This window comes from Aphis gossypii, chromosome 2 (genome assembly GCF_020184175.1).
Source record: "Aphis gossypii isolate Hap1 chromosome 2, ASM2018417v2, whole genome shotgun sequence".
Taxonomy (NCBI): domain Eukaryota; kingdom Metazoa; phylum Arthropoda; class Insecta; order Hemiptera; family Aphididae; genus Aphis; species Aphis gossypii.
This window is the reverse complement of record NC_065531.1, coordinates 10,585,494-10,607,979: the sequence shown is the minus strand read 5'-3', so window position 1 is coordinate 10,607,979 and position 22,486 is coordinate 10,585,494. Positions and strand designations below refer to the sequence as shown.

Here is a 22,486-nt window from a genome sequence, read left to right as displayed (position 1 = left end):
ACATTAGACATGTATAATACTGTTTCAAGGATTTATTAACACAAAACAATATTTGAAAAAATATAATATTTATTTTCTACTCGTGAACATACGTATTTATTATGTGTTGGATATAGTGTACAATAAAACAGTATAATATTTACTAAAATATTAATTAAATTATATATAATATAATGAATAATAATTATCACAAATAATGAGTGCATTAACTCTCCTTTATTATTTTATAATTACGTTATAATTAATTTGATTTTAACTTATTATATTTATATATTAACTGAGTAAATTTAATATTTTGATTATTGAATTATCATAGTTGTCAATAGATTTTATAAAAATAAAAATAAATCTTCATTATATTATATGGTCGAAAGAAAGTTACTGTATCGTTAAATATAATATGTATTCAAATAACTTACACAATTTGCATATATGACACACTAAATTATAATTTTTCTTTTACTTCAATTCAATGGAATTTTATAACCATATGTTAATAATCGCCGATGATAAGTTAGTGTACGCGTAAAATAATCAATGAGTGATAATATGTATTAAGTATATTGTATAAAGAAAGAAAAAAAATAAAAAAAAATAAAAAGGAAAGTGAACAAATGGTGAATACATTCGTGTATTGACGTCGAAATGATCACAATATTATAGTATTATAAATACAAATTATTACCAAAATTAATCGGATGTGTTTTTTTTTTCAAATTGCTTTTTTCCTCGTAAATGTATATTAAAGGAGGTACCTATATAAAGGTGCATTTTTTTTTTCAGTAGATATTCGCAGTCACGGATTTGCGGCTAATAATATAATAATATCATAACGACCGACCGCCACCGCCAGTACCGATGATTTATGTGCGCGAGTGTTGTTTTTGCCAAAATACGACAGGTAAGTCGAACGGTTTTTGAAGCGAAACCCGACCGGCAGCCGTGGTGGCAGTGGTTTTGGACCAAAACGCGCGAGAGGGTGTCCGGGGCCGACGCGATAAATCTTTCCCACCCAAACCCCGAACAAGCGCGCGAACACGCCCACTCCGCGTTCGGCCGCAATGCTCTACAGTGCGCGCTGGCGAGTGTGTGTCGTTATTATTCACCCGACGCCGGAAACGATAGCAGCGCCCAATGTTTTAATCAAACGCATCGTCCGATTTACATACACGAGCATGTATATGACGCGAATAATATATTTTGTCTGTTTAATAATAATGGCTATAGGTCGTTGTAGCTGTGCTCCGTAACCGTATAATATTAATAATATTCCTCTGTGTGTGTGTGTCAAATGTAACTAATATTGCGGTAGATTGAGTATAGCACTGTATCGTATTATAAACCATACTTATCTATTATTTATATTAAGTTAGTATGTCCATGTGTGTGAGTGTGTCAACAGTTGAATACATTGCACTCGTGCTCCGAAGCTTTGGACACGGAAAATCCTACACACGAGTATGACGTGTACATCTCGATCCAATTTTTTAAATTTTGAATTTTAAAGACAGGCTCGGATATTTGGGTCATGAAAAATCAAAAGATCTATATTTTTTATTTGTATACACGGTGATCATATAATGTAGATGAAATAAAATGTTGACTTTAATCATAAATAATTGGACACCTGTATTCTACATATTTTGGTAAAAACCAACAATATTAAAACGTTGACATTATGATATTACAGTTTATTTCAATGGATTTTAAGACAAAATACATTTTTTTTATTTATTGTCACTGAAAGTTATAGAAAATCAAATATTTATTAATTATTATCATCGGATATAAGTTTAGAACTGTATTTTATACTTGACAAAAACAACCCAAATAACTATGTTCAAAATGTGTCCAATTAATATTTTAAAAAGTTAAATAAGGTATAAATCCTTGGATATTTAATTTATCACGGTACCCACTGTGCAAGTTCAACTTATACTATGTATTACAATACACATATAAGAATTAAGTATTATATACGCGATGATTTAACTAATTTAGTGGTAGTACGTACGACCGAAAAGTATAAATGCCGTTGAGGATAATGGATGTGGTGGAGAAATAACAATGGAAATTACCGTGTACGGTTGTGTCCGAAAAATGTTCACGCATTTTCATACTTATTTATTGACAAACTTGTTAATTACAGAAAGTTAATATCGAATTAAACAATTATTGATATTAATTGATTTATGTAAAAAATTAATTGTGTTTGTTTCTTATTTATATATTATAGTTTAAATTCTTTTTGCGAAATACGTTACTCTAAAAAGTGCGTAGAAAAATATTCTATTGTAAGATGAGACAGTGACACCAATGAATCAATAATAAAAAAATAAATTAAACATCGATTTTGCTTTTTTATCGTTACCCAAAGACTATAGATTCCACCATGTTCTATGTTTAAAATGATTAACTATAAAGTAGTTGTCAGTTAATTGATTGTTGTTATGAAAATAAATATAAATTGTATTTAAAAAAATGATTGTGTTTGATCATTGGATCGTTACCTTGTAATTTATTGCGTTTAGAACATCATACACATACGTACGTATTATAATATTATAAAAAAATAAGATTAAATATAAATAATAAATTTTGATACCAATAAAGGTACTAATTAGTTATCTCAACTACATATGATTTTCTGAAAATTCTGTTATTTCGACTGCCCAAATATTTTGTTAATCTTATTATTGTAGTTTTATGAACATTGATTAATATTCTTTATTATTATTTTATTGTCATGATATATTATATAAATGCTACCTTTACGTCTGAGTACAACATTTTTTTTATTCATATATTGAAACCTGTTATACTCAAATATCATGTAATGAAAAGGATGGAAAACGATTAAATCAAATAGATCCATGTATACCACAATCGAACGCGCATGAATTCCTCGCTTTATCATCACCTCATTTTCCATCTTCCTTTCTATACGGTAAACATACGTATTACAAAAGATTTTACGCTGAACTAAATTCACATTAAGACCTACTTATTTCCTGAGTGACAGCATTGTCAACCCTTGATAATTATTTATTCCGTTGATCAAGACTAAATTCGAACCATGATCTCCGCGTAGACGTCACTGTATTATAATTCTCGTCTATAAAGTAAAATATTCTCAGAAACTTACGGAGGCATATACACGTAAATATGTACACAAGCGATACCTATAAATTGATGCAGCTCCGCCACTAGACGAATGGTTATATTAATAACTATTTACACCACGCAGTCGTAGAACACGAGTAAATTTCAATATTATACTATCCGCTTTTACCACCAGTTCAATCAAATACACTATACTTAAACTTTAAAAGAGAGGTTTTTAATATACATACATTATTATTTTATCCTCAATAGAATGTACAGTCGGCTTATATATTATTGTTAATATTAAAGACAGATCTCACGCTGATAGTATTTTATGATATTTGGCCAAGAATAGGACTGAGTATAAAATATTTTGATTAATTCTTTTTTATTGTTCAAATGTATGATCAATTGGTTGATTTAGACGTGTATATTACACTCTTCTCGTCAGCAAACAGAGAAATAAACTAGACTCCATGTCCAAAATACCATAACATCTAATCATCATAATATGCCCGATCGAATAGAGCGTGAAATACACATACACATTTCGACACACACCCATTAACTAATATACACATAAACACGCATATCCCCAAACGACACATAAATTGTATCCTATTAAATAGCGTACTGACGTTAAACTTTTATGTTGTGGCGTTTGAATTTCACATACTTATCGCACACGGATTGATCACAGACATAGAAATATTATGATAAAAATATTGATTTTCGATGGACGGCCGAGTGATATAGATCTATTTCACACGGTGTAATTATTAACGAATAACACCCTGAAACGACAATGATGAAGTGTGATTAAAATATTTCGATTGTTGTTTAGTAATTTTTTTACGTTGTAGTATAATATCTCACCAAAATTACAGTCGTACTTTATGCGCTATTCGTGGAGACTAGAATTGTTTGAAAGATATGACAATTATAATTATATACATTTTTATTATAATCGTGTTGTTTATGTTTTCGAAAAACCGCAGTACATTAATTACTCTATTCGGTCACTGGGAATTAAAGTCGTCAACTCGACTCGTATACGCCATTTAATTTGTATAATGATGGCTGTATATTATCCTATTGACGTTAGACAATACCAACTCGTGCAATTATTACACACGAAAAAGTAAAGGACAAAACATACACACGGTTGATGGCTAAAAGACCGTTTGCAGTGGTATATATACGTGTGTGTGCGTGCGTGTGTGTGTGTTGTGTGTGTGTGTGTGTGTGTGTGTGTGTGTGTGTGTGTGTGTGTGTGTGTGTGTGTGTGTGTGTGTGTGTGTGTGTGTGTGTGTGTGTGTGTGTGTGTGTGTGTGTGTGTGTGTGTAGTACGACTACAATATAATAGTCGTTACGCGAAAACAACGAAGCGAGATATGTACTTACAATGGTCACGACCATGTCAATTATAGTGTTCGGATAGATGATGGTTGTAATAATTGAGATAAGTACCTACGACGAGGACTTATAGGTCAACTGTCTTCCGGCAGAAATGGTATCTCCACTACAGCAAATTAAAACATACATTTAATATTTTACATTGATGATATAAATTCTGATCGAAAGTATAATAAATTATAATACAGTAAATGCACGTACATGGCTTATTTCAATAAATCAATAAATAGTGTACGATTTTCGTACCTAAGTAATAACAATAACATAATAATATTATTCCGGTTGACGATGAAATTCACACAAAAAATACTAATATGATCATAGTTATAATAATAACAATAATAACAACAGTAAGCAATATTATAATTATAATAATAAAACCACACAATAAATAAAATGTAATTTATTGTTTGATAATACACAGTTTTGTGTTCAGAAAAACATCATAATATTACGTACCTAATAGGAGCTATCAATAATATTATTAATCATTAATTTTCTATATTTTTTGTTGTTTACTGTTCAGCTTAAGTCTAAGTTAGTGTCATCTTTTTCAATTGCATATTCTCGTTTTCTAAGTTAAGAGTTTCAAAATTCTTGAAGGGCGCTCTTTAGTTTTAATTTTCGTTTAACGTTCATTGTATAATTTCCATTGAGCAACAAACATTCTTCAGTTATCGTTCTCCTTAAACAAACGCGTGCGTTATTCGTTGAACGTTTTAATTGCATTTTTATATTGCAATGGTGGTTCCCGGTCATTAAGTGAACTATTAATTTTGTTTTAAAATAATTGAAAATTAAAACACGTTTTTCTTATAGGTGCCTATTAAAAATGTATTATGTCTTTTAAAACGTAATTATTTTAACTAATTAAAAAATATACACTATGTGAAAAATTACATTTCAAATTATATAATACTCGTGAAACTAACACTACTTATTATATTCAATATTATAACTGTAACCAACTATTTATTTTTATTTCACTTAGAACCATTTTAATTATTTAATATTGTTAAAATAATAATTATAATAATTAAAGGTTGCGGAAATTATAACTATACATTTTACTGTTTGGTTTTTATTTTTTTTTTAAGTCTAAATGATTTCTTAGTATTTAAGTTAACTTTGTTATGATTTAATACTAAAATAATTCTATAGTCTATTAAAACTACCTTGTATGAATTGTATGATATTTTAATTAGCTCAACTTAATAAAATGTTCACTCTGTAATATTAATGCATAGTTTATTAAACTATCATAAGTTCTAATATTTTCATATTTATAGCCAAAACTGTAGTTATACACGATATTCAATTTTATCATTTACAGTACTATGTATTTTTATTTGTTTTGGGCTATTATAGTGTTTTATAATAGTTAATAAAAAATAAAAACTTCGTTAAGAGTATCACTTATTTATTTTTTGGGAAATATTATAACATTTTATATTTATGGTAACTCTACGAGTATATAAGTTGTGTGTAAAAATACTGTGGATGACTACGTCAGAAGTATCAAATTAAAGTAAAAAATATAATAGTTTTTTTTTTATTGTAGATTTGAGTAAAGTTGGAATTGTATATGGTATAATATGAGTACGTTTGGACCAATACAGAAAGCCTCACATCATTCGGAATTTGCGGATGTATAAGCATATCTAATATAATAATAATAATGATGTGTTGTGTGGTGTTGTTCGACAATTGTGTGTTCTTCAAGAGTGAATAGGTACCCACATAAGTGTTTGACGGTATTCATAGTAGGTATGTAATATTCGAACTGAGAAAACTCTTGTAACGTTATTCCTATTAATTGAAATACGAATATTAATTAAACTAAACGCAACCAGATTCCTTATTTTATTTTGGTTTCATATTATAATTTATTATAATCTTATATTATGCTGTTAGATTAAACAAAAATTATAAATGAGCAAATGATAATATGTTCTAGTACGACAAACACCAAGTAAAGATTCAGCGCAAAGATATGGGAGCCTTATATTATTTTGTTTACAACACAAATACAATTAGGTACAATATAATATTATACTGTATTCTAAATTTTATAATTCTATTAAAATTGTATTATAGGTTATAAATCGAATAAGTAAATTACTGATTATCCCATATGTAAAGCGACAATGTGAAATTGTGACTGAATTATAGTAATATCTGTAGAATTAAAAAAAAAAAAAAAACCGAGAAATAATGCTTGGTGAGGACTGAGCTCATGAATGTTCCTCGAATCCATCTATGACACAAACATAATAGTACAATATTATATTATAACATATTTTAATAATATGAATTAATGATTAAAAAGATAAAGTTTACTAACCTAACGAAAAGTGTCTACTGATTTAAAACGATTTAGCTTTCAGTCTAATTTAATTACATAATATAATATATTCAATAACGAGTTAATTTTAAAATTCAATCCACTTAAGTTAAATATAAATGATACGTACATTTGTTATTTACCTTTTAGTATTTACTTATTTAAAAAAAAGTTTTATTTTTATATCCAAAGACAACCTTAGTCACATATTTAAATATTGATCATATATTTATAAATATTTATATCTAAATTGACATCATTAGCCAATGTTAATTACTTTGAAATTATAACGCTGTGCACTAGTCAAAGGTATATTCAAAACAAAATAGCTCAATACTTAACGGTTCATAAATTTTTATTTAAAATTAACTTATAACTTCAGCTTAACTAATTTAACTTTTAAATGTCATTAAAAATCAACTTTCAAATCGTTTATTTTTTTTTAACTTATATATTTATTATAATTCAATTAAAATAGTTATACATTTATTTGAATGGCGTTGAAAATCACTTGTTTTTCACAATTTTTCTTACTCAAATTTCATATTTTATAATGAGATTTACTTAATAAGGATTTATTACTTATACCTTTGGTTTAATAAATTGTTTATAATTATAATTACTTGTGTCAGTGGTTCCCAAATGTGAACTGTGACTCTTCACTAATCGTGTAGGTATAACTAACAAATTAATTAAGATGTGTTTACAATGGATGATTTCTCATCACGATGTCCATGCCACAGTCCATTTATTATACTTGTTTATTTATTAAGTGGCATTCAAATCATCAATGTAGATAAAATATATTGGAATACTAATAAATTAAAAAAATGAACTATTTAATACATTGCGAATTAACTTTCCTTGAATAATTTTACAAAGCAAAAATAAATCTAAAAAGGTACCTATACTCTGTCTAAAATTCAAATATATTTTATTGTATAAAATAATAAAAAAAAAGAAATACAAAATCACATTTATTTATTGAATGAGAGCACTCTTAAATGTTGTTGTTTGAATGTATAGGTATATACAATGAAATTTTATTTCTTATTTTCTTAAAAAAATACCACAGACTCTAGAAATGTAAATTTTGCAAATTATGTAAAAATATGTAATACAAATGCGATTTAGGAACCTTGGTGATAACAATAAAACTCCCTGTAGATTTACAATACCTACGAGAGCTATTTCGTGAAGTAAAAAGATATATGTAAATGTATATTTGGAAAAAGTAAGGTCGTTAAATTAAAGACCAAAAATAAAAATTTAAATAGTATCATTTAATTATCTTCCCATTTGATACAATTTAGCTATATTTTTGAACCTATTTTCAGTATATAAGTTGTATACATACATACTGGGTATTCAATAAGATTGATTAATCTTAATTTCCATAATAACCTAATACCTAAAATAACATAAAACACTGGTTTACATTTATAATATGAAATATTTAATAATATCTTAATAGTACTGTTCATCCGAAAATAATGTAATGACTGTTTTCAAACGTATTGATCACTCTGTATATTAATGTTATTAATAATAAATGTATTACTTTTATCGTTATTATATATATATATATGAGTATAATAATATTTAAAGGATAATAGGTAGAGGTATATACCATGTGTTTACAGATCGCTATATTTTTATTTTTTAGTTTAACGATAATTTTAAAACCTGAACTGCCGCAAAAAATCTTCTTCGTTGCTAATTCAACCGTTAAGTGTTCGTCTTCAAACTTGATATCTTAACTACACTGTAAATTCTACCTTGTCAGCGCTAGCAGTCTACCTAGTAGTTTCGTTTTGCTAATTCATAAACACACTTTACATTTTATTGTTTTGGGTCATACTTGTCGAACCGTTGATATCTATTGATTCTTAATGGTTCTATATATGTGTATACAGAACCAAAAGTATCTAAAACATTTTAATTTATCCAGAATTATTTTGTTATAAATCAATATATCATTAGTAATTACGAATAATCAATAAGCAAAATAATAAAAAAAGATTTATAATCAGAATATTAGAACTGATATTTCATAAGAAAATTTATTTGTAAAAAAATAAAGGTAGCCTACAACGGAATGATAGAGGACCAAATATATTATAAGATGGTCTGGAATAGGTTTATTGGGTATATATTAAATTTATAAGAAGCTTTAGGGATATAGACACAGATAATAATCATTATCTGGTAATAATGAAATTTATAACAAGACTAAAAGTATATTTGAGAAATATAAAAATGAAATCGATAGATATTATGTTACAATATAAAAACAATAATAATATAGAGTAGTAAAAATGTTAAAGTCAGTTAAAAAAATAAAGTAAAAAAGTGCTGGTTTTCAATTCAAATTGTAAAGAGATAGAAGAAATTATTTATGATAAATATCAATGAAAGACACTGATCGATTATAATATAAACGATACAAAGTGAGTTTCAATAAAACAAAAGAAATGTATCATGGAAAAAAATAATAAGATAATAAAGAAGTATTTACTTATTCATTAATATTATTGTATAATAATATAGTAACTGATTTAAATATACAGGTTTACTTTTAAGAACCATTTACTTTATATCATATGTAAAATATAACAACATTTAATTTTCCTACTATACAAGTTATTATTAAACTATAAGGTATAAAGGTTATATATAATAATAACAAACAAAATATATTCAACGATATAAACAAACAATTTAATGATATAATAAATTATATGACTTTTAATCCTATATTAGGGCTTTTATTTTTTATGTATATTTTTTTTCCAACGCAGTTATGTTAAATACATGGTTTCTTAATGTAAATCTAGTCATACATTTTTCATGGTATTTTTTATAATTTTTAGGCACAATAATGGACATTTTTCATTTTACATAAACTCAAAGTACACTCAAAATTTAATTTACGATCATATTTCATACATAGTACTAAATATATTTATATGATGTGAGTCGTATAAATTAACTGTGATATACACCTAACCACAAACTCATTTTAAAATAATTGTTTTTTTATCGATAAAATAACATAATTTTATAACTTAAATAAAAAAACATTATGTTTTTATGTTTGGAGTCTAAACAGATAGATGTTTTCAATATAGCAATTCACGTTTTGTAGTCACGTAAATAAAAAAGCTTAGAATAATATTTTAAAATACAGTTATTGTGTATAAATATTTAACATAAATTGCCCTAGTGTTCAAACTGTTGCATTTAAAAAATAGCTACTATTATATTATTTTACACAACTTTTCTTTTTCTTTTATGAAATTGAGATTTAGCTTCGCATTCCGTATGCAGGCCGGCACGGTTACAATAATTAAATCCAGCCAAAAGCCCTATGGTTTTTAAAACATTATTATATCGTTTGCTTTTTGGTCATTTGCACAAGAAATGCAAAATATAACCCGTTCATTTGTCACCTAAAGTGTATGCTGTTTATATATATATATGTATATTCCTCTAGAATAATAATATATCATTATTAATACGTGCACATATGCTTATAATGTAATTAGAAGCGTGGACAAAAGATATTATCGAGGTGCCGAGAATAAAAATTGAATTACATTTTAGTCGATACAATTTATGTACACAGTGCGTTAAACTTAATTGAATCAAACACTAAATTCTCTGTCAGAAAAAAAGAAGGTTTTTAGTGATCTAGTGAACAAAAGAAAAAAATTACAGTCGAATAATAGTCATATCAATATATGTTATTCGTATATTTTTCGTTTTCTTTCTTTTTTTTTTTACAGAATTTTACATAATTAATGAACATATCTGAAAAAAAAATGTTTTTAGATTTTGAGTGGAGAAATGAATGTATCGATTTTATAATGATGTACTCTTTTTTATGTATGAGTAGATGATAAGTTGTTGATAAAAAGCTTCAATTTTTAAAAATGGAGACGAATTTTTTGTATAAATTATATGTTGTGTGTAATTAAAATGGGTAAAATATAAAAATTGCCATTTCTTATATTTATAATATTGGCCAAAACAAACAAAAAATTAACAAAAACGGAAATTTTTACTCAACCCCAATTTTAAACAACATAAATTTTGTTTTTATTTTATGAATCTTGAAAACAAATAACTGTAAACACTTGACATTTTTACTAAATGTTTATATTATTTTATTCTATTTACAATAAAATCAAAATTTTTCAACTAATTTTGAGCTATTTATATGCATAAAAAATGTTCAATCTATTTTATATAAAATATTTTTTATATAAAAGTCGATTGAAAATTGTTTTTGGGTAGACATTTTTGGAAATTTAATACAAAGCACTTCATAGGTTGTTTATGTCTTAGTTAAAAATATCAAAAAATAACAATAGGTAGTTAAAATTTCAACTAAATATTATTATTTTCATTTTATTACGATAAAATTTTAAACATGTTTTACTCCGAATTATTCATATGCATAAGAAATTAAAATTTTTTTTATTTTTTTTTTTTTATAAATGTCGATTAATAAATTATTTTCTGCATACAATTTCTTAAAAAATGAAATACATGATGCTACAAAAGTTATTTTTATATCTATATAAAAATATTAAAAAGAAATAGGCACTTTTTTTTTAAACATGTATTGTAATTTAGAATTTTGACGGATTTCGTTTTTTAAATTATATTGTATTCTAAATTTCATAAAAACATTTATTTTTGTATTTAAGTTTTGAAAATTAAATACAATTTATTAAAATAAATTGATTTAATAGTGGTATATCGAAAAAAGTATAAGTTCCCGATCAGTATCACGATCAGTATCAATGATGTATTATTTAATTCAAATTTAATACATCTATAATAGCGACTCACTTGATACCTAAAGTATAACAGAGCGACCCACTTACCTACTATTGTTTTTTCTTGATTTAATTTTATTAATTGGTTCTTTTTTTAAATGTATGAAATGTAGAATGTATTTTAAATTTTAAATTTCATATTTTTTAATTGAATATTCTTCTGAACATATAACCTTTAAATACCTACATGTTGAGTTTTAAGTTATCAGTTAATTGTTAATTTGTTATAAGTATTTAAAACTTTTAAGTTTCGAAGAGTGGAGTTATAAACGTATATTTTGCGTAATAGTGCCTCTATTCCTCACCAATCCGCTTATTAAAACTTTTAATATATATAAAGCTATAACTAATTAACTTCTCGTTATAAATAAATGTTCTCAGAATTATATTTTGTTTTGAGATATTCTATGAAATACTTTTTCATTCAAAAAAGTAAAAATATAAAGTAAATTATTGTGATAAATATAGTAAAAATACAGTTTGAAAAAATAAATTAACAGTTTTTGAGGTAATATATGTAACGATGTCTTTCTGGCGTGGTTTATAAAACAAACTCAAAGTGTTTAAATTTGATATTAATATACTCGCATAGAAAACAAAGAGTATCATTATTATTTCCAACGAGCGTAATCAACTATGGTTTTTCTCACTTTCATGGGAAGAAATTAAAAATTAAATAAAGAAAGGAAAAGTTTTATGCCAGAAGTCTCCAAGAAACTTCCGGTCTGAAGAGTTTCGTCCTATCTTTAACCACTAAATTTATAATATCATCGCACGGAGTTTTCGATTTTTACACTGTAATAAAATTTTTAATACGTTCTTAAAATATTTCGTCAGATGAAGGAAACAAAAATATTTTATAAACGCTCAAAATCCGAGAGACCATTTCGTATTATAATAATGTATCAACCAAGCACGTTAAATTTACTGCACATACGCCATTCCATGTTTTATTGATAATTTTAACATTAACTATACTTTGAGAATAAACTAGGTATTTTTATCAAGAAAAGATTACACAAATTACTCATATGAAACAATGCATGAATGTATGTAGGTTTTCGAATTTCGATGGCATTTTTATTGTATAAAACTAATAGAAATTAATAATTTTATTGTTTTTTTTATAATGTTTTAGTGAAAAACTGTAAATTTTATTGATATTTTGTATGTAATATTCTGATTTGATACATTAAAACAGAACATAATGTACATCGTATTATAATTATTGTTATCACTGTAATCCATTTTATTGCACTTGTACCTGAAACAATATTAACGACGTGTTCTTGAAATCTCTAGTTTTTTGAAATTGACATTTTTAGTGTTCTCAGAGTTTAGTTAAAGCTCTACGGAAAAACACATTAAGGCCGTTATAACGAACATGCGGATTCAAAGTAGCAATTTTAAAGTCTACAAAACAATTACAATTGATAAATTCCACGAACAGATCTGTGCACGACCGGTGATACATTTAATTCGTTAATCTGTATCTTCCTCCCGTGCGTGAAGCATCTATTAATAACAAACGTGACTCGAAGAAAAAAGTCGATTTTGTTTTAATAACTTTAGTTTGTGTTGTTCAATTAGAAATAAAAGATCCGATTTAAGGAATAATACAAAACTGCACGGAGGAAAATAAATCCACTGAATTACGCGAGAGTAACGTCAAACGTTCTGATCGAGGTGGTGCAGCTACGTTATTAGGTTTTTATTTCAACACTTAATAGTTACAATAAAACTACATCAATTACATCCAACCCTAAAAAATATTCAAACAATTTTCAATTCGTGTATATTAAATCAACGTGCACATGCGTCAGGCTCCGGGAAAGCGTTAAAACTCGTGGTGGACGAAAATATTATTAATATTTTATATACGTTTTGTAGGTGTATTATGTTATTATATTACGCGGAGTCACCCAGCGTCGTCGCCATCCATGCAGTCTAAAGCTCTTACGCTACAGTTGTTATTTTCAGACCGAAAGAACGCGGTTGCACATTAGTTTTTAATTATATTACGACTCTCGAGCATATATTATTTTATATTATAAAATACACATCATAATCTCGGTGCACACTGCTGGAACACGGAAATTAACGAGTTGGCGTTCGAACGAAACAAAAAACTATAAAATCATGCAACGTGCATAAAGATACATGTAGACATATACATAATGAGTAACTGTCTACCTATAACAGAGCCGAACTGTATTATTATGATTCTATATTTTTCAGGCTGATTTCTCGAATAGCTGTAAAATAATAAACGAAAAAGTCCAAGCTGCATTGCAAGCACTGCACCCATATAAAATTGTATACATTTTATAGCAGCGATACAGTTTGTATAGTTTCTTGTACCGACAACAACATTTCGAAATTTAATACAATATATTTTGCCACTGTACGCTAGTAACATCAAAAATAATTTTAGAAATATTTTTGTACATGTTTCTTTTTCTTTTTAATTATTATTGCTATTAGCTTAAAACATATTTTACACTATCACACCGTATTGTAACTCAGTGAAAGCTTTTACCATTAAGTGAAAAAAGGTAAAGGTTTAAAAGGACCAGCGAGACGTGAGGATTCTACACAGAGTCCATATATATATATGCATGCGACATCGACGACAACCTCGTATTTTCTCCTAGTCCTCGACTAATCGCGCACACTAATTCTACACGGTTCACGATCGTATATTATAAACATAATAATAATATTGCCAGTGTGGCGAAGAAAGACACCTACCTAAGAATGGGTTATGGCTATTATCATAATAATTGTTTCTGCTGAACAAGGCTGTTGGATTATCGGTGTGGCTCGCGCAATTGTTCCTTTGGGAGTGGAGGTCACTCTCCGCTGCACCACCAACAAGACGGTAATCCCCGGCACGTGCGTACTTTTTCTTTGCCCCGAGTGCCGAGAAAGCAATAATAATAAAAATCGTAAATATAACACAATGTAGAGACAGAACTCGAGTGAATCGCTATTAACTCGCTCTGGTCCGACGGTTAAAATAGTGTTATTGTGTACGTACATTGCTACACCGTTCAACCCGTGGTGTATTTTTAGTTTCCCACCTTTGCTTTTGGAAGTAAGCTCCTTCACTTATGTGTAACGTTCATAAATATTAGTAGTTAGGTAAATTGTATTTCCATCTTATCATTTAATGGCAACTATTAAAGTCACAAAAAATACTGACAGCCACTTTCGGGTTTCGTTAAGAGAAGAAACGAAAAAAATAAAAAAAATAGCGAATTATAGTTTTAAGATTTTATTTTTGACAAACGTCAAATAATTTTCTTACCGCAATCACATTATAATAAACACATCAAATTTAAGTAACGGGTGCATCAGTTGTATACATATTATATTATTCAGAGTACCGATGTAATATATTATGTATAAAATAATATATCAAACAATTTATTTTATGTTCAGAAATTTTAAAGTAGTGGTCGAACAATATGTTAAATCTGTTATAGTATCTGGTAGCAAAAGTGAAACTTTATCACCAAATTTTCTGATGTATAATTTTGGAAAATTATTCAAGGCTAAAATATGATGTTTTTTGTTTGTTATTTGAACAGGGACAACGCTGACTCAGAGACTTCACACCTTAAATGACCGAAAAGAACAAAATATAAAATTGAACGCAATATGAGCCGTCGTATAAGTCTTGCCCTCTAAATCACGTACCTGCCATCGAAAGTGTTCAGTATTACTCATAGTATACAGTTGCATATTGCTAAATGTAGGATGCGTTGAAAATGATAAATTATACATAAATCGAATCGTTTGCACTGGACAATTCTGTACATGAACGGTCGACGTGGCTATAAACTATAAAGTACCCGTCCGATATTGTTCGCACGAGTTTAGTGTTACTACGGCTTGGCCACTATGTGCGTGGATTCGCTATAAACGCATAGAATTTGCCTAATATTGTATGTTATACGAATTTCGCGAAGAGGGTTTTATTACATACGAACTCTGATCACACGCACTCGTAATAATAATAATACATGTATAATACGTTATTTTGATTATAAATCACGAATTCGTATTACTGAAATTGTAAGCGCTCGTAGTCTCGTTCAATAAGCTCCACTAATTTAAAAGATTAATTCTACTAATTGGACCGATGGAAACAATAATAGTAGTGTATGCAGTTCACGAGCGGAACGGGCCGACGAGGGCGAAGGGCAGCGCGCGTATGGTTATTCTCCTGCTAATCTCTAAGAAATAATCGACAGATTACTGTGCGCAACGATGATGTATTACAATATTACAATAATATTATATACTCGAATATTGATGTATCGACATAATATTCGATATAATAATATATTGTAAACGTGGATCACTTGATGGCAGTGTTGCGAATGTGATCGGAGAGATTATTATTGTTGTCAGACGGGATCGTGAAATTCGGAAACGTCAGACCGTTTAAACCACGTCGATCAATTTTTATCTACTATTCCTTTTATTTATACGGTTGACATGTGTGCACGATAATGTTCCGTATGTAATTAACATTACCATTCGTGTTCAAATCAAAATATCTTAAATGTTTTAAGAATTATGTGCAGCGTGTGTACAGAAGATATCACACATATACGGATTTATGGAGTATTTCTTCTCAGTTTTCTGTGAATTGCATTTTAATTTGCTCGCTGGTTTGTTTAGTTCTCGAATATAGAAAGTACGAGAAATTAAATTTACTATTTTATTGGTAATGCTTTAAAGAGGATTTAAACCCGCGGGATTATACGATCGCAAAGTAATGAATATGCAAATGCACGAACTTACTAAAGGTCTCTGCTTGTCATCTAAATATAGTTAAAATATATTAAAATATATATTTGGCCTTATACAGAGTGATTCTCTTAACATACGTTATCAATAAATATTCCTAAAAATGTTTAAAAATCTAAAACCTAATAATTGCGCTTAACATTGATTATGGTGATTGTTGAGCAATAATAGTATTATTTAGATTATTTGATACTCAAAATTATAAGAAATAGAATGCATTAAAATAAGTGGATAGTAAAATAAAAGGTTTTGACTATAGTAATTAATTATATAGAATTTAAATTAAAAAAAATAATAATAATAATAATAATTAAGTTGTTATTTTTTGTTATTTTTATACATACAATGTATGAGTAGTTACTTTATTTTATTAACTGCTAATTCTTATCAAACATTACGACAATATCAAATAATAATTAATTAAAATAAAATGTGTATATTAAAATAATTATATTTGTATTTAATTAAAGCAGTATGATTTGAAGAATATGCGAATATAATAAGAAAATTGGAAAACAATAATATGACACAGCATATTATATCAATTTATGATAAGTATGACAAACATCAAAGTAGATATATTATATTAAATACCTACTTTTAATATTGACACTTCCATATTATTATGGCCAAAATAAAATAATTTATAAACAACATTTTGTAAACATTTTATTAATTTGGTTAAAGTTATCAGAAATATTTTATTACAATATGATATAGTTTTGTTGAATAATTTAAATTTATAAGAATAGATTTTTCATATTGCCTACATACATAATGACGTTTATCTAAGCTATTAAAACTTTTACTAGTAAAAATCTGTTTCAAATCATATAAAATATATTACTACTGCTTTTAAGGAGACAAAAAAAAAAACTAAATGATAAATTATTCATTAAAAATTGATACACGTCTAAATATCACGAAAATCGAACTACTTTATTAAATTATTAATATTAGCAATGAATTAGTCTAGTTTCATTTTTTTTTTTTAAATTTACATTTTATATAATATTTGTCAAATTGATTTAAATTATAAGAAATAATAAATATTTTTAAATAAATGAAATATATAAGTGTACCTATCATTACTTTTTTCTTGAAAATTAATATATTTATGAGATATTTTATAAAATCGCATTTTTTTTCTATTCTCTATACTTCATTTTCTTATATTATTTTTGCTAAATGCTATTGTTTTTAAAATAATTTCAAAAATTAATAAAGTTTTTCTCTTTTACTATATATCAACTCTAATGTGGCACAGTAAAGGCTCGAGTATAATACCTTCAACATTTTACCAATATTACTTTCACATATGACCTAGTATAATTTAATAGGTATTGTCCCAAGTATTTTGAAAAAAATAAACATTTAAACCCTGATGAATTATGTATATTTTTATTTATGGCATGATCATTAATTATACACAAATTCATGCACTATGTACAATTTGTACAATGCAAACGACGAGTTTACTTGAAATGAAATTCAAAAAATTTATCGTTTTTAGTTTGTAAATAAATATTAAAAACGGTATTAATGATAAATATTGTCGTGGTTAAATTTCAATTCAAATTTAACTCCAAAAATTCAACGTGAAATTGTTGATGTTATTGACCGTTATTAATTTGTTATGTAAACATATTTTCACTAATAATATTATATTGATTTAAGTTAACGTCTTAAAAGTGAATCTCAAAAAATTTATCATTTTTTAAAAATTAAAGAAAATTAAGATCACAACGATAATTTTGTTTGTACTTGAAATCACATCGTCAACCTATAAAGAAAACATCGTAAAAATTAACTTAAATAAATTATCAAAACGTTTTGCAAAAGAGCTTTATAATATAAATTAATAATCATATTTAGATGATGAATTAGTAATTTCACTACATTATTATTTGGTACAACTACTGAATATAATAGCTATTCAAAGATATCCACTTGTATATTTATAAAATACATACAAGTATTAAATAAATTTAAAAATAATTTTGACAAAAATACCAAATCCTATGCTTGTGGCTGTTGATAGTTATTACTAATGACCACCCTGATTCCTATATTAATAAAAACAAATTTAAATTAAAAATGTAAATAGTAAGAAACATTCCGGACAAATTTTAATAAACTTTAAAATCCTCAAAACATTTTATGGAACTTAATTATTACATTTTTAAAGAATCTTTATATTTTTAGAACAAATAATACGACAAGAGAATTTTATTTTTTATATTTGTCATAATACGATTTTATTTTTATCATATTTGATATTATTTAGCGATTGGTATTGTATAATTCGATCTTTATTCTTCTACAAACCCTATTATTAACCATCTGACTGTTAGCTTTTTTATTTTTGTTGAGTACCTACAGAAAAGTCATTTTCCGGAAGGTCGTGAATTTTTATCTAACCATTTATTTTTATTTCTGTAACGTCTGTTTCGATATCTAAACATTATTTATATGATGCATTTATTATAGTAATATTATAATTTTAAAATAAATAGATATTTTTAAAAAATATTATAAAATGAAAAATTTATTGTGCAGCAATTTTGCGACATAATAAATGTATATAAAATAATAAAATATAAGATCTAAAAAAGATTACTTCCTTTACATTTAGGTGTTTTCACTATAATTTTTATAATAATATTATTTCATGTAAACATTAATACTTGTGCATAAGTGCATATTTTTAGTTGATAAATATTTGTTTTCAAGGTTTTTATAACCATGATGAATTCAAAATAAATATCTATTACAGAATAAATGTTTAGTATTACGTAATAGGGTAATAGATAACATAAATTGTATTGTGTTAAAACATTATATTAAAATGTCAAATAATCTTTTCAAATTACCGGACGTCCGATCATAATAAGCAACGCAGTTATTTGTGATCAAATTTAATTGATATTCTACCATTATACGTGTAGACTGTAGAGGTAATATTGTATAGCATTTAATAATACAATGTATGCAGTATTTTAACAATAATCAATGCATTAAATGATTACGTTTAAACTAAATTATAACTTATATTTTTACAAGTATAACACTCGTATATTTTTTTTCTCCTAAAAAAAAAAAAAAAATGTTTCTATTGAAGTGAAAAATAATTAAAATTAAAATGTTAAACCTATAATTTTCTACTAACCAAGTTCCAACTGGATAATAATGAATGTATAAGGGTATTCCAAGTAGCACAAAACGGCACCACGCTTATTACATTATCAGCTAATGAAACGGAGACGCTCAAACTGATGGAAATTAGTTTTAGGGCAATTATGTATTTGTGTATATTTTATATTATCCCTGAAAAAGAAATAAGTGAATTAATTAGAACACCTTAATGATAAATTTAATTGATCATTAAACAATTAAAACAAAAATTTAATTTATCACACAACACATCGAATGATTGAAAATGTACTGTTTAATTTTATTGTAATATTTATCAAAGGATTTCAGTATTTTTTATATTATAACTAATAAATTTGATAAACACTATTTCCAATTATTTATTTGAAAGTTGTTTATTTGTTTAAGATTCTGGGAGGAGCGATAAATGTATTGATTTTGCAACGATGTGTATTTATTTTTCTATTTATTATCTCTTTCTGAGACAGTAAAATTCTCTGATTTTCGAAAATGGGAGTATTTTCTGGTAACAAATAGGAAAATTGGATCTAGTTGGTGCTTTCGAAGTAAAGAGGTAAAGAGTAAAAAATGTTTATTATAGAAACACAAAAAAAAAAATAGGAAAAGGGGGAATTTTTACGTAAATTCAATTTTTAATAGAGCCAATTTTGTTTTTTTTTTTTATGTAACTTAAAAATGAATAACCGTAGATACTTGAAATTTTGACCAAATATTTTTATTAATTTTTTTTTCACAAATGATAATAATATTTTCATCGTTTTTGATTGTTTATTAGTTATTTAAAGATATGACAAATTTTGAATTTTGAATTTTTTTTTTTATAAATATCAATTAAAAATTATTCATTAAGTCAAAATCCTAGAAAATTGAATACAAGTATAACAAGTATTCTTATTTATAAATAATAAATATACAAAAAAAAAAAAAATAAATAAAAATACATGAACATATTATATTTGTTTATATACTTTTGAAGTCAAAATCGTAAAAAAAAAAATTAATAACTTTATCATAAGAAATTAATAAAATAACATTTTTGGTTGTATTTAATTTTTAAATATTTAACACATAATCTTACAAGTAAATTGCATAATTCTAGAAAATCAAACATTTATTATAAGATCAATTTTTTTTTTTTTTTTTTTTGAGATATTTTATATTTAAATTTTTATATGTTATTAATTTAAATAATAAATAACAGTGTTTATTATTTTTTTAATTTAAAAACATAATTCGTAGGGACTTAAAACGATTTAGTGTATTATACTATTATACATTTTTATATACCAATGTATCCTATAAGAAAAAAAAATATTTTTTCCTAATACAGGTATCACAAAGTCCATTAAATGTGTGTACTATGTTACAGAATTCTTTAAAAAAATATTCAATAAGAAACAAAGATATGTTTTATACGCGCTTTAGGTTAAACAAATAAGTATGTAAACTGTATGATAAATTTGTAATAATAAATTTCCTATACAGTATACATACAAATAATTTAAAATAATATTTGTATAGTTCAAACTTCAAATGTTCGATTGGATTCTTCAAATTAGATTTCAGTAGATATTTTATACAAAATATAAATCAATTTTGTGAAAATAAAAATAAAGTTTTTTGTTCCACGAAAATAAAAATAACTATTTATAGGTAGTTTTTTATTAAATTGCAAAAAAAAAAAATATCAAAGATATTATCACGAAAAAGTTTGAATTACCAAAATTCAAACGAGAAGAACAATAAAAACTAAATATTTTCAATACTTTGTTATCTTTGCAATAAAAAAATTAATAATTTCTTCGCGGATTCTATATATTTAAAAAAATATAATCAAATTGCCCTCGTCTAGTTAATTAATTTCAAATCGTTTCTATAAAATACGAATGTATTATTGTTAAAAAAGTACAAAAGTATAATAACTGTGATAAATTAATTAATATAAGTATATAATATCATTATTTATCAACTATAGTATTATATAAAAGCATAGTATTAAAAAGTAAATTTAAAGAAACAATATTTTGTCGAATAAAATAAATCGATAATATTATTTTAAATGCAATGTTGCGTAAATTCTGATGAATAAACATATCATCCAGTAATTACTTTCATTGTCTTGATTTTTAACTTTTTCTTTTTACTTTATTTAATTTCTAATTAAATATATAATTTAGTATTGTATCATTTTTTATGTTATTTTATTAAATAATTTACGCTTCAATTGCATGTAAACAATTAAAATACAATTTAATGAAATATAAATACATAGTTTTTATTTTACATAAAGCTATATATAACCTGTACTTTCAGCTATTACAATAAGTATCTATGATATTAGAAAGAACAGAAAGATTTATATGTTTATTTGGAGTAAGAAGCCACTCATTTGTTATACTTGACTGGGAATTATTTTAACTTTTTTAATTTCATAATAAGTCCTAAGTATCTAATTGTGTCAGATAAAATAATAGAAAAATGAAATGAGATATTGGAGCAAAAATAGTGACATAATGTGAAAGTTGTATGTACTGATTTATTTTGTTTAGGTTTTATTTGACATGTATTGTACCATTCAGACATTTAGTTGAAATGAATCTGACGATTTATTAGAGGGTATTTATCTATCAATATAGGTAATGTTTTTATCATTTACATAATCTGCTAAAATCATGCTGATTTTAACTTAATTTTAAAATTATAAATATTATTTTTGATCGAAATAAATTAAAATTATTTGCAATTATTTTTAAGTTGTTAATTAAAAATTAAGTTGGGA

General features: G+C 25.7%; 1 protein-coding gene across 4 annotated transcripts in view; it reads right to left on the bottom strand.

Annotated features, from left to right (window-relative positions):
* The window catches only part of LOC114121288 (lachesin-like), a 176,126-nt gene that overhangs the window by 119,293 nt on the left and 34,347 nt on the right, over positions 1-22,486 (bottom strand). The window contains exon 1 of one of the 4 annotated variants that reach the window (XM_050199487.1): positions 19,703-19,823. The exons of the other annotated variants lie outside the window; for them this stretch is intronic. The gene's annotated coding sequence lies outside the window, so the exon portion shown is untranslated. Of the gene's footprint in view, positions 1-19,702; positions 19,824-22,486 lie in introns of those variants that run through there. 4 annotated transcript variants of the gene reach the window in all.